The sequence below is a fragment of the Bos javanicus genome, chromosome 15 (assembly GCF_032452875.1).
Source record: "Bos javanicus breed banteng chromosome 15, ARS-OSU_banteng_1.0, whole genome shotgun sequence".
NCBI classification, from domain to species: Eukaryota; Metazoa; Chordata; class Mammalia; order Artiodactyla; family Bovidae; genus Bos; species Bos javanicus.
Window position 1 is genome coordinate 35,514,801 of NC_083882.1, and position 14,489 is coordinate 35,529,289.

Consider the following 14,489-nt stretch of genomic DNA (forward strand, 5'->3'; position numbering starts at 1 on the left):
TGGCGTGCTGCAATTCATGGGGTCGCAAAAAGGAGGACAGGACTGGGCGACTGAACTGAATGTGTTTGGAGGTATTTTAATTCCTTCAAAATGTAAAAAACCACCTGCAGTCTTTTTGACTGGGCAGAAAATTCAAATTTGGCTTTCAGAAACAGTCCTGCTACTTGGTGGCCATGTGGTTTGGGAGGTCCAATTTCATGAATCTTATGAAAAGTTACTGTGAGGATCACATGAGTTTCTTAATATGTGGCAGTCATGCAGGGCTTCTCTGATGGCTCAGATGGTAAAGAATCCACCTGCTATGCAGGACACCTGGTTTCCATCCCTGGGTCATGAAGATCCCCTGGAGAAGGGCATGGCAACCCACTCGAGTGTTCTTGCCTAGAGAATCTCCATGGACACAGGAGCCTAGTGGTCTACAGTCCACTACAGTGTATGGGGTTGCGGAGTCAGACACAGCAACTAAGCAGTTGAGTCATGAAGAGAAAACCCTAAGTCTCTCCAAATCACTATGTGTTATTGAGACACTTTGCACATGGACATCACATCATGCTGCAAATACCATCCCATAATCTTTACTCGTTATGTCCTGGTTGTGGGTTCTTATTCCATAGAAGATGTTATGTACTCTTAATTTGCCTTGTAGTTACCTTGAGATACTCCCAGATGTTACTCTTTTCTGTTACAAATACTTCCCCCAATTTATTCTCTGCCTTTTGATTTGTGTTTATGGTATTTTTGCTATAGAAGCTTTAAGATACTGCCTCTGACGTTTTCCCCTAATGATCATTTTCTTTTTTAAGTGGATTAGTCTGTTTAAATTTTTTTTTTTCTGTTTCTCCCTTCTGTTACAGTATCGTCTGTCTTCATCTGTCTTCCTGACTTAGACATTTATCCTTTCTTTCCAAAGATTCCGATACGCTTTTTCTTTGTAGTATCTATTTTGACAGAGTTGGTATCAGCATATGGATATAACTCCAGATCTACCCATATATGAGCTCCTAGGATTTCAAGGTTTCCTTCAACAACTGTTCTCTTTATTTAAAAATCATCTTTTTTTCAAGTGATAGATGTTGATCTTATTTTTTAGCTGAAGTTATCCATATATGTGGTTTTAAAAGTCATATACCATTTTATTGGACTTCACTATAAACAGCCCCTTCCACTTTGCAGTATAATGCCTAGGACAACCCCTTTCAGTTTTCCTGACATGTAATGATTTCTAAACATTGTTTTTAAAAATTGAGGTGAAGTTGACATATCATAAAATACATCATTTAAAAGTGAACAGTTGTGTGGTACCTAGTACATTCTGCAACCACCACCCTTACCTAGTTCTAAAACATTTTCATCACCCCAAAATAAAACACTATACTCAAAAAGCACTCTTTATTCTCGCCCTGCAGCTCCTGGTAACCACCAGTCTGCTCTCTGTTCATAAGGGTTTACCTATTCTGGTTATTTCCTATAAATGGAATCATTCAATGTATGACCTTTAATGTCTAGTTTTCACTTAGTATGGTATTTTGGGAGCTCATTCACATTGTAGCATGTTACCTAGGTTATTTATTTTATGGCTGAATAATATCCCACTGGATAATAAGGTATGTATATACCATAATTGTTTATGTGTTCATCAGATGATGGATATTTGGATTGCATCCACTTTTTGGCTATTTCAAAAAGTACTGTTATGAACATTCATATACATGTACTTGTTTTCGATTCTTTTGGATATATATGGAATTGCTGTAACATTTTTCTTTTTTTGGTGTTAGTTGCGGCATGTGGGATCTAGCTCCTGGTGAGGGATTGACCCTCCCTTGCCGCCTTGGAAGTGCAGAGCATTAGCCACTGGACCACTAGGGAAGTCCCAGTAACGTAGTGTGATTTCTTTTCCTTTTTTCTTGGCCGTGCCACACTGCTTGCGGGATCTCAGTTCCCTGACAAGGGACTGAACCTAGACCTCAATAGCAAAAGCCTGGAATCCTAATCACCAGGCCACTAGGGAACTCTATTATGATTTCTTGATTTTTAGTTTATACCTCTTCATCTGGAATTCTCACAGTTAGATAATGTTTTATATAATATGTATAATTTATACTTAGAATGTTAGTAATTACCTTGTTCTTCCATCTGCTTAGCATTCTACGTTCCTGTCTCTAATTCATCCCCAGATGTTGAACCATAGTTTAAATTTCAGTATGTTCAATCAGATTTGTTCTTGTGTTTTGATGATATCCTTTCCAGGACACTCATCCTCTAGCTCCAGCTAGATTACTCATGAGACCTATAGTTCTGGAGTGTCCTTTGCTGTCAGTAGGAGATTCTTTCTGCCTCCGGTGTCAAGAGTCCCCAGTTCCACATCATGTATGTTCCTCTTTTCTCAGTTTACTCCTTTTTGGTGAAACATCCTCTGGTAGCTCTTAAAGAAGGCTCAATCCTTGGACCTCATTTCTTTGTTTATGCCAACTCCGAGGAAATTCCATCTAGTCTGTGGCTTTAGAAGCTTTCATTGATGTTTAGTCACTGAGTTTTGTCCAGCTCTTGTGACCCTATGGACTGTAGCCTGCCATGGGAATCCATGGGATTTCCCAGGTGAGAATACTGGAGTGGGTTGTCAGTTTTTCTCCAGGAGATCTTCCTGATTCAAGGATCAAACCTGTGTCTCCTGCATTGCAATGCAGAGCAGTGCTCAGTTGTGTTCGACTCTTTGTGATCATGTGGACAGCAGCCCATGTTGCAGGTGGATTCTTTACCACTGAGCCACGAGGGGAGCCCATCTTTGCTGTTACTACACTAAAATTCCTACTTCCAGCACAGACCTCTGAAATCCAGTCTTAGATATGCAACCACCAATTCAGCATCCCTAGTCAGATCTCTAATACACACCTGGCCTTTATCCCAAACTGAACTCCATTTTTGCAGCTCAAACCTACTCTCTTCCAAGACATATCTGTCTTAACAAATGGCAGCTTGATTCATCCTCACACCAAATTCCTAAATCATCCTTGCCTTTTTTTCTCTTATACCACATACCCACTTGGTCACCAAATCCTCTTGGCTTGATCTTAATAACATATTCCCCAGTTTGGTCACTTATAACCTCTACTACAAACACCCCAATCTGAGTTGCCTTCTGTAACCCTTACTATTGTGAAAGCCCTTTCCTAACTGTTCTCTTTACCACTTGTGACCCCCACCAAAGTCTTTACTATTGATATGCCCAGCATGTAGAGTGGACTTTTTCCCACATACTCAAAAATCTCCACTGGTTTTCCATCTTCAGAATAAAATTTAAAGTTTCTTTATCTAGCTCTACAAGGGAGTGTTAGGATCCTGGCAGGAAAACAGGTGGATATCACACTCAAATTGCGGGATTTGGAGAGTGTGTATTGAAGGAACTCTTCCCAGAGGTGTGAGGGGTTTATGGAAGCCACCAGGCTCGCTGCGTGCCATTCCCTGGAGCTGGCAGCCTTGGAGAGGTATTAGGCACCCACCCCCCGACCCCCCACTTCCAGCCTGAAGTACACAGGGCAACTCCAAGCTGCTGAAGGTCATCTGACAGAAGTGGGGCTCTCAGTAAAGACGTCCACCATCTGAGTTCTTGCAGGGGCCTCCCGTTGGCCAAATCTCACAGGAAGCCAGAGGTCAAGGGAGCTTGTTGACTGGGCCATAAACAGCTTCCCAGGGAGCAGAGAAGAGTGGAGAGTGGGTGTGGGGGGACTAAAGGAAAGCAGCCAACACAACGGGCACCGTGAGCTGGCCTCTACTCGTCTCCTGCCACTCTTCCCAGTCACACAGGCCTCCTTTCACACTTGCCCAGGCCGCTGCCCTTGTTCATCTGCCTGGAAGGCTCTTCCCCCAGACATCAGCATGGCCTGCTCCTTTGTTGAGGTCTCTGTTTAACTGTAACCTCAACCAGAGAGGCCCTATCTAAAAGAGCTCCCTGCTACCCCAGCACTCCACCCCCGAGTCCTGCTGTTCCCCAGAGTACTGATTACTACCTGATGTGCTGCGTGATACTTTCAGATTATGAGAAAGCCCCATTAGAGCAAGGACCTTGTTTGTTCACTGCTGATTCCTAGAATTGAGAATAATGTCTGGCACATAGTAGGTTCTCAAACATTGGTTAAATGAATGTACGCAAGGGATGAAAAAAACTTTTGAGATCTTGGAAAAAGTTTTTCAACTCTCATTGTTGAATGATAGTATTTGGGAATAGACTCTTAACTGGAAATAATTTTTCCTAAAAAGGCTTAGCACTGCTTATTGCTTTTAGCTAAAAACAAAAATGTCATTCTTTTCCCCATGCTTTTGTTATAACCTTTGTTGACAGAGGCCATAAACAGCTTCCTAGGCAGCAGAGCAGAGTGGAGGGGGTGTGGGAGGACAGAAGGAAAGTAGCCAACTCCACTTTCTTTTCTTGACCTGATTTTTTTTTTTAGGATCATCTCTTTATTGCTTAGTGTTCTGAGATTTGCAATAATGCCTTGGTTTAATCTTTTTTTACTTGTTCTGCACGGTACTCAGTGAGCTATTTGTTTCAAAATTTTCTTGCAGTTCTGGGAAATTTTCTTGAATTATTCCTTTAATATTTCTTCCACACTGTTTTCTATGTTCTCTTTCTAGAACTCATTATTTGCACATTAGATTTCTGGACTGAGCCTCTAAATTTTTTATCTCTTACCAACTGTTGTCCATTGCTTTTCCTACTTTCTGAGAGGTTTCAACTTTATCTTTCAATCTTACTAAGTTTTTCCATTTCTACCTTTATACTTTTAATTTCCCAGAGCCAGTGGTACATTGGTAAATACTGTTACATGTATGTTCGGCTGTGTGTGTGTATATATATATGTAACATTATATTTATGTATGTTGGTAAATGTTTAACTCTCAGGGGTGTGGAGGGGAAAACCTGATCTATAGCGTTAACCAACTGTGGGATGTAAAATCTCCCACTATGGCTGATTCCAGGCTACCAGTGGGATGTCAGCGTGGAGCTGGGAAACGTTGCTTAGTAGTATACCAACTATAGATATTTTGCCTATATAAAAACAATAAACATAAATGACTTCAAGGCTATAGATGATAATAAAACAATATAAACTAATTGATGTAAACTAATTGGGAAGTGATGAGCTTTGAGTATTTCTTACGTTTGTTTGAATATAATTTATCTTTCAGTTTATATAATTTAATTTTTGATAATGCCCTGCGCCTATTTTGCAAAATTCCTCAAAAAGTAACAGTTGGTTCTTGTGAGCTCTTTTTAGCCAGATCCAGCTCACCAGTGCTCAGAGCTCATCTTTGTTCCCTGAACTTTCTTTTTATAGAAGTTTCAGAGATACATCTTCGTATCTCTGAATACACTAATGATAATCTTAACCCTCTTGTCCCTGTATAATGTCTGCTTTCTCTGAGCCCATTTTTCGTTTGTTTCTCTTTTATATTAGAGGTTTTCTTCCAATGTTTAGTAGCCCTGGTGAGGATCTGAATTGTTGATGCCCACTGCGCAGTGCAGTATACTGTTCAGTCACTAAGTTGTGTCTGACTCTCTTGCGACTCCATGGATTGCAGCATGCCAGGCTTCCCTGTCCTTCACTATCTCCTGGAGTTTGCTCAAACACCCATGCGTTGAGTCGGTCAGGCTATCCAACCATCTCATCCTCTGTCACCTTCTCCTCCTCCTGCCCTCAATCTGCCCCAGCATCAGGGTCTTTCCCAGTGAGCTGTTGTATCCAAATGCAGTTACTCTTTTGACCACAAGGGGCACGTGTGCTGGCGAAACTACCTACCTATACCTGCAGCTACTTATAATTTAAAAGCATTCTCACATTTGTTGTTTGATTTTCACAACTTCCCAAAAAGTTTATTCTAGACTTCTTTGGAAGAAGGTTTGACATAAATTCATTTAATTAAGAAAATTATCCCCATTTTAAAGATGAGGAAGTTGGGGCTCAAAAAAGGTAACTCAAACTAAGGCCCTTTGGATGTTTGGGGTCCTTATCACTACACCTCCACGCCTCTTATCCATTTACTAATTTTTTAAAAAAGAGAAGTGTAAATAATAAAGACCTGTGTTCTATATTTAAAAATTATTAACAGTAACATTTTTGCTAATTCCTAATATATGACAATATATCCATTAGAGAAATCAAAATTTTAAATCTCTGGAAGTCTGTGAATTTAAGTACTTTTTAATATTGCTTCTGTCTCTATTATTATTATTTTTGCCACACTGCGTGGTCTGCAGGGTCTTGTTTCCCAACCAGGGATTGAACCTGTGCCCTCAGCAGTGAAAGTACAGATTCCTAACCCCACTGGACCACAGGGAATTCCCTCCCTCTCATTTCCTCACCTGTGAGTAAAAATTAGTGTTCTCTTAAACTAAGGATAAGCGTGGCCTTTCAGCTCTAAACTGGTGCTGGTCCCAGTTCCCAGCCTCGCCTGTAGTCACACTGCTTCGTGCACTACTACCGGTTGCTGTGCCGTGTGTAACAGCAGATTCAGAACGATAAACCCCCAGAGCAAGACAGTGACTCCGCCGGGGGAGAGGTGGACAAGACTGGGCAGGGCTGCACAGAGAGTTTCAACTGTGTCTGTCATATTTATTTCATAAACTGGGTGGCAGGTACAGAGTTTGTTATTTTCTATGTTTTGCATGCCCAACATAATTCATTTTAAAAGTTTATGAGGTCTAGAGTAACAAACACAGTTCATTCACTCCACAAATATTTATTGAGCATTTTTGTGACAAGCATTCTCCTAGGTAGTGGTGAACAGCAATTTAGGGTCTCGATTCACTAATTCATTCAACACACATGTGCTATGCCAGATATTAATAAGGTGACTCACACCTGATCCTGCACCTTCAAAGACTTTTAGACTAGCGTGAGGTAGGGCACATTAGTTACTATGCGTGTAAACCTCGCAAGGTTGAAGTTAGTTAACAGAGGTACAGTGATAAAGAAAAATCAGAGAGTTTGGGAGGGCTTCACAGAGAAGACAGCAAATGAACTGGATCTCGAAGGAGCCGCTGAGAAAGTGGGGAGGGGTGCACTCGAGGCAAAGAGCCTCCTCCGCAGAGGGAACAGCATGAGCAAAGCATGGAGGCGGGAGTGTGTGCACTGTGAGGGTCCAGTGAGCATTCTGGTTTGGCTGATGAACTCAGTGGTAGGGAGAAAAAAAGCTGGGAAAAGAACTAGCCAAGCTACTGGACTATTCTGTAGGAGACATGGAGGTATTTGCTGTTGGTGAGGCCAGGAAGGCAGGGAAGTGGTGGGATGCTCATACAGCCTGGGTGGGTGCAAATAGGACTTGGAGAAACAGGAGCAGGTGGGAGATCACAGGACTGGAGTCCACACGACCTCCTGTTTCATTTGGGCTGGGATCTCCTTCAGTTTCTGCTTGAACTCCTCCAAGGACGGGAAGCTCACCACTCAAAAGAAGTTTAGATGTTACTGCTGGGTAGCAGTTCCCCACATGTCTACTGGGCCTCACATGGAGCTCCACTTCAAGGCCATGGTGCAGGGGAAGGAGAAACAAGAGGAAAAAGAACCTGGAAAGCACAAAGCATGCTGTCACTCCAAGGCGACTGTCCTCCCTGCTGCTGGCAGTCAGCGTGCCTGAGGGGGAGCTGGGCTGGGGGAGCTGAGCAGGGAGAGGCTGCCTTGGGGCTCTGCTCTTCTCACTCAGGCCTGGCCAGCGGGCTGGAGGTTGGCACTTCTGGGTTGCCTCTGTGGTGTCCCAGTGGGAATCCACGATGCTGGGCCTGGAATTCAGGGAGGACAGAGAGACCACCTAGTGCTGGACGTGTGGGATGCTCCTGTGTCACCTGGGGTCCTGCTCTGCCAGCCTCTGCTCTTCCAGTCTAGGGAAAGGGCACTTTGGACTGATTGGGATCCTCTCAGCCAGGGCCATCAGCTCCGGCCCTCACACCCTGCCAACACGGCTTTTGGCTCAAAGTCTGGGACAAGACTGGTCCTCATGGAAGACTGATTGGGTATCCTATGCTCTCTCAGATAGAAACCGCCCCCATCCCCCACTCCTGCATGTTCCCAATTGCCCTAAATCTCTCTAGCCAACCTGTTGCAGTGTCTGAAATCCCATAATCGGAGTAGCATATACATCTCCTAGAGCTTCCCAGGTGTCTCAGTAAAGAATCTCCCTGGCAATGTAGGAGATGCCAGAGACGTGGGTTCGATCCCTGGGTAAGAAAGATCCCCTAGAGAAGGAAATGGCAACCCACTCCAGTAATCTTGCCTGGAAAATTCCATCAACAGAAGAGCCTAGTGGACTACAGTCTGTGGGGTCACAAAAAGCCTGACATGACTGAGCACATATGCACACATACATCTCCTAGAGGGTCTAATGCATTATTTGAGAGTCAACACGAATACAGTTATTTATTAACAAATTCACAAAGATTCAAAGGGCCCGACTGCTTTCGTAACTGTAAAGCCCTACACTAAAACAAAGAAAATGAACTAAAGTGCTATTATTTACAAATTACCCCAAGTGCTAACCACCTCTTAACTCAGGATCGAGCCCTTATGATCACACTTTTGCCTCCATAATCTCACTGGACCCTTACAGTAACCCTGTACCTCACAAATTATTAAACTTCTCTTTGCCTTGGTTTCCTCTTGTAAAATGGAGGTAAAGTCCCGTGCTCAAGGTCACATGGCTAACATGAGGCCACCCACCAAAACTGGATGCTAGATTTTAGAAACAAAGTCTCATTTCTTCCTGTTTTTTTCTAAGCAGCTTGAGGTGTGACACACTCAACGTTGCAGAAAGGATTACTGTCTGAGCAGGACAGGTCTCTGACCTTTGAAAGCAAGATAAGGAGTGGTTGGGACTGGGAACGGAAATCAGGGGTCACCTGATGTTTTGGCAGGAACGTCACTGAGGAGGCTGCACTGGGACTTGGGGCTGTGGTCTGTAGACCCTTTAGGTGATGAGACTCAGGCCCCCTGTACTGCAGGGGGACGAGCCAGGGACGGGGAGTCTGCACACAGTAGAACTGGGGTGGAACCCAGGCTGCTGGTGCCTGAGCCTGGCCTTCTCCATCTCTGCACTGTCCCCCACACTGCTCTGTGAACTCCGGCAAGTCTCCCTGCCTGGCTGATCCTTAGAGAAAAGAAGGAGGTTGGACCAGCTAGGTTCCAAGCCCTGTCCCTGGCAGTGCCATGCTAAAGCAGATGAAACTCTTCAAGCAGGAAGAGTTGAAACTAAAGCCAGTGAAACTCTTCAAGTCTCCAGCACCTCCGAAGAGAGGCCCTGGGGCAGGAAGGATGTGTTTCCAGTCCTGACTGAATCACTTTTTCTTACATCATAACAGATTCCTTTCTGGGCCTGCAACTGCCTGAAGGTTGGAAAATCAGCTGTATCTGTGAGTCATCTCCTGGGCTCTGCCCAACCTGCCCTTTTATTTCTTCATTCAGCAGCATCTTCGAGATGCTAATAATGGGCCTGGCCCGTCTCCTCTCTCATCCATCCATCATCATTCCAGTCAACAAATATTTACTGAACCGTGTGTCAACTGCTATGTTAAGCTTTGAGATGTAACAGTGAGCATAACCAATATGGTCCCTGCTCTCATGGAGCCTGCAGGGGTTTGGAGGGGAGAGATATTAAAGAATCACCATACAAGTGCAGGTGCCAATGGTAACAAGTGCTACAGAGGAGCCGGGCCTGGTGCTGTAAGAACTGAGGGTGGTGGTGAAAGTGAAAGTCGCTCAGTCGTGTCCGACTCTTTGCAACCCCATGGACTATATACAGTCCATGGAATTCTCCAGGCCAGAATATGGGAGTGGGTAGTCTTTGTCTTCTCCAGGGGATCTTCCCAAACCAGGGGTCAAACCCAGATCTTCCCCATTTCAAGTGGATTCTTTACCAGCGGAGCCACAAGGGAAGCCCGAGGATGGTGGTGGGATTCTGGTGGTCACTCTATTAATAGAGAGTATCAGCATCTCAATTTTCCAAAAGACACCAGGGCACAGAAAGAGAAAGCAGGCAGGTAGTTGGACATACAGGTCTGAAGCTCAGAAGAAAGCTCTGGACTGGAGACGTAGAGTCTTCAGGGAAACTGAAGCCACAGTCAAGTGAAACTGCCCAAGGAGAGACAAGTTCAGCTTCTCTCCTGTCTTACCTCCACCCATGTCTAGCTGGTCTCTGCTCAGGTCCACGGCCCCGTGCTGGGTAGGGGAGACCCACACTCTTCATTCTCCACTCAAGAGCTGGGGTCCAGTCATCCTCCCTGTTAATCTGCCAGGACTGTGATTTGCTTCTAAATAATAGAATTCAAAAGGAGTGACAGTTCAGAACTTCTGAAGCTAGGGCAGAAAAAGTCTTGTTACCTGGGACACTCAGGTTCGGGGTAGGAAGGTTGACCCTGAGACCTCCAAGCTGAGAGCCGAGGTCACACAGAGGCCATGTGCAGGTGCCCTGGAATCCGCCACACTGGAGGCCTGGACACTAGCCAGCATACTTGGGCACCTGGGTGAGGGTGTCTCCATGTGACTCCTGGCCCAGCCCTGAAGTCTCCTGTAGCCACCCAACCTTCTCAGCCGAGGCCCTGAGCCAGTCCTGCCATAGCCTATCTGAATTCTTTTTTTAATATTTATTATTGGCTGCATTTCAACGGTACGTGAACTGTGAACTTCCAGATGTTCAAGCTGGATTTAGAAAAGGCAAGGGAACCAGAGATCAAATTGCCAACATCCACTGGATCATCGAAAAGGCAAGAGAGTTCCAGAAAAACATCTATTTCTGCTTTATTGACTATGCCAAAGCCTTTGTGTGGATCACAATAAACTGGAAAATTCTTAAAGAGATGGGAATACCAGACTACCTGACCTGCCTCTTGAGAAATCTGTATGCAGGTCAGGAAGCAACAGTTAGAGCTGGACATGGAACAACACGTCAGGGCTGTATATGGTCACTCTGTTTATTTAACTTATATGCAGAGTACATCATATGAAACGCTGGGTTGGATGAAGGACAAGCTGTAATCAAGACTGCTGGGAGAAATATCAATAACCTCAGATATGCAGATGACACCACCCTCATAGCAGAAAGTGAAGAACTAAAGAACCTCTTGGTGAAAGTGAAAGTGAAAGAGGAGAGTGAAAAAGTTGGCTTAAAACTCAACATTCAGAAGACTAAGATCATGGCATCCGGTCCCATCACTTCATGGCATATAGATGGAGAAACAATGGAAACAGTGACAGACTTTATTTTGGGGGGCTCCAAAATCACTGCAGATGGTGACTGCAGCCATGAAATTAAAAGACACTTGCTCCTTGGAAGAAAAGCTATGATCAACCTAGACAGCATATTAAAAAGCAGAGACATTACTTTGCCAACAAAGGTCCATCTAGTCAAAGCTATGGTTTTTCCAGTAGTCATGTATGGATATGAGAGTTGGACTATAAAGAAAGCTGAGCGCCAAAGAATTGATGCTTTTGAACTATGGTGTTGGAGAAGACTCTTGAGAGTCCCTTGGACTGCAAGGAGATCCAACCAGTCCATCCTAAAGGTAATCAGTCCTGAATATTCATTGGAAGGACTGATGTTGAAGCTGAAACTCCAATACTTTGGCCACCTGATGCGAAAAGCTGACTCATTTGAAAAGATCCTGATGCTGGGAAAGATTGAGGGTGGGAGGAGAAGGGGATGACAGAGGATGAGATGGCTGGATGGCATCACTGACTCAAAGGACATGAGTTTGAGTAAACTCCAGGAGTTGGTGGTGGACGGGGAGGCCTGGCGTGCTGCAGTCCCTGGGGTCATAAAGAGTCGGACACGACTGAGCAACTGAACTGAACTGATTGGCTGCATTGGGTCTTAGTTGCGTCAGGCAGGATCTTCATTGTGGCGCAGGATTCTCTAGTGGAGGCACCCAGGCTCAGTAGTTGTGTTGCTCAGTCTTAATTGCCTCTTGGCAGGTGGGATCTTAGTTCCCTGACCAGGGATAGAACCCGTGTTCCCTGCATTGGAAGGCAGATTCTTAACCACTGGACCACCAGGGGAGTCTCTTATCTGAATTCTTGACTGCAGAATCCTTAGAATAATTCAGTGATTGTTTTAAGGTACTAAGTATTGGGATAATGTGTTTCACAGCAAAAATAACAGGCGGGAACATTTTACTGAGGATGGGGAGGCCAAGTTTCTACAGCTTCCTGGCTGGTAGAGGGACAGGACAGCGGGTTCCCGGCCATTCTACACTTACCACGACTCCTAGTTCTCACTTCATCTCACCCTGAACTGGAGTCACGTTCGGATGGGTCTGTCTGTCTGTCCTATATGACTGGCTGTGGCCCTGCCCAGGGAAGACGGCAGGACCTTCCAGTTGCCTTGAGTCTTCAGTGTCCAGCACAGAACCTGACATGAGGGAATCAGTAAGTGCTCGCCTGGTACCTGCAGCTCGCAGTTGGTCTGACGTTTATTTCACCAGGAGCAGGGATCTCAAACTTCGTCTTTGTTCACCAGGAGCAGGGATCTTAAAATTCTTCCAAGGACATGGGATGCTAGACGGAAGCTCTTCCTGGACACCTCACACAGAGACGTGGCATTGTGCTGAAAGCAGTTTTTCTAAAAGCATTTTTGTGGACACAACATTTTGATTGAAACAAAGACCTGATCAAAAATGAGTATTCCCCAGTTGCTGGTTTTTTTCTTTTCCTATAGTGTTGGCTATTTTTTTGCTTCCTAAGGCAATTTTCAACTGTGTGATAGTTTTTAAGCATTTCTGTCCATTTTTAGAACTTTTTCAGGATTTTTTTTTAACCTAATTGTAATTTGCTTTAGCCTACCTTACAGCTTTTCAATATTTAAAATAGTTGGAAGATGTAACTGTCTGAAGGTCTCACTGATGAGGGGACTGCTTGGGCCTATGGACTCAGAGTCACAGAGGAAGAAAGCCAGAGGAGGCCCTTTACTGGGGTGCTTGGTTTGTGGATTCTTTACTGTCTGAGTCACTAAGATGCTGCTTTGTGTGTGGATGAGGTGAGGCTCTGAGAAGGGGGTTGCGACGATATGGAGAACAGCCTGCTAGTTATGTTTCATGAATCACGTTTTCTGCATTTATGGGCTGCCTTGTTCCTTGTTGAGTTGTTGCAAGAGGTCCCAATTATGACATGCAGCAATGCCAATACCCCTCTGTGAATACAGGTTATTTCAAGCTTTCGTCAGTGGCAACCACTCTTAGGCAGCAACCGGATTTGGAAATTTCCTTGATGTCAATACCACCCGGATGTGGACCTTTGCTACCTGTATTAATGCCAGTGGCCTCATTTGCTGTATCATTACAATTTGGCTTCTATTAATATGTTTGGAAAGGATTAAAGCTGGTATTCTAAGAACATGCCCTTCACTGGTTGTGTAAATAAAACTGTAGAAAGACACTTCAGATGAAGTTAGTGTGATTTTAATTGTGCACTACAACCAAGCTATAACCAGTTGTTAATAATTTAGGATGTAATCCCAGGACATTATTAAGCAAATAGCCTACAGTGCTTCCTATGAACTAGTGGAGGAGGAGGGCATTTCTGTATTCCAGGACTTCTTGGGGTTTCAAATGGGTTTATATGATTTCCCTGTTGGGATTTTTTTTTTTGGTAGTTTTTATTTATTCTATCAGTCTTTTTAACGAATGTTTATAGCTGCATTCCCCCCACCGTGTATCATTGTTTTACTGCCCTTGTAGTACTGGAATTTAGTTGGAAGAATAAACCATTTACTTCTAAAAAAAAAAAAAAAAAAAAAAAAAAGGCCTAGTGCCCTTTCCCCTGTGTTCCTGTTCCATGTGTGAGCGGAAATGGTCTCTAGGCGGGATTATGTGAGTTGTTTAAATCTCTCTTTTGCATGTTTTGTATTTTCTGATGTTTATGGAAGAGTATGGATTGCTTTGGGTACAAGATAAAAATGAAGTGAGTGCAATTGTACAGCAGTTTGAACATTCTTTGGCATTGCCTTTCATTAGGATTGGAATGAAAACTGATCTTTTCCAGTCCCGTGGCCAGTGCTGAGTTTTCCAAATTTGAGCTCATTTCACATGCTAGCAAGGTAATGCTCAAAATCCTTTAAGCTAGGCTTCAATGGCTTATGTGAACCGAGAACGTCCAAATGTACAAGCTGGATTTAGAAAAGGCAGAAGAACCAGAGATCAAATTGCCAACATCTGTTGGATCATAGAAGCAAGGGAATTCCAGAAAAATATCTGCTTCATTGACTAACTAAAGCCTTCAACAGTGTGTATCACAACAAACTGTGGAAAATTCTTAAAGAGATGGCAATACCAAACCACCTTACCTGTCTCCTGAGAAACGTGTATGTTGGTCAAGAAGCAACAGTTAGAACCAGACATGGAACAACGGACTGGTTCCAAATTGGGAAGGGAGTAACGTCAAACTGTATATTGTCACCCTGCTTATTTAACTTATATGCAGAGTACGTCATGTGAAATGCCAGGATGGATGAAG